Genomic DNA, 377 nt, shown 5'->3' with positions numbered 1-377 from the left:
GGAATGCCAATCAGATGTGGACAGACAGGCCAGAGCAAGGACAGCCCTGCTCCCGTCCCCAAGGGCCTGTCGGCTGCCCACGCTTTGTTCCCAGGTGGCAGGGCTTAGCCGTGGTGTCACAAAGAGGGAAGCTATGCGCAAATCCGTCATCGGTCTGGTGGTCCCCTTTGCTGTTGTATCCCTGAAGGGCGTCTTAGCATCCAGGCCCTCCGCCGAAGTGGAGCTGAGGTCACAGAGGGTGGCAGAGATGTCCGCACACGCTGGGCATTAAAGACAAGGCAGAAAATGGAAATGCCAGGAGCTAGAGGGCTGGGGTCAGGGGTCAGTCCAGGGGCAGCTCCGGGAGACACAGAGCTTGGTCCTACCAGCGGGGGGCC

This window comes from Pteropus alecto, unplaced genomic scaffold (genome assembly GCF_000325575.1).
Source record: "Pteropus alecto unplaced genomic scaffold, ASM32557v1 scaffold134, whole genome shotgun sequence".
In the NCBI taxonomy this organism is placed as follows: domain Eukaryota; kingdom Metazoa; phylum Chordata; class Mammalia; order Chiroptera; family Pteropodidae; genus Pteropus; species Pteropus alecto.
Note: the sequence above shows the minus strand (reverse complement) of the source record.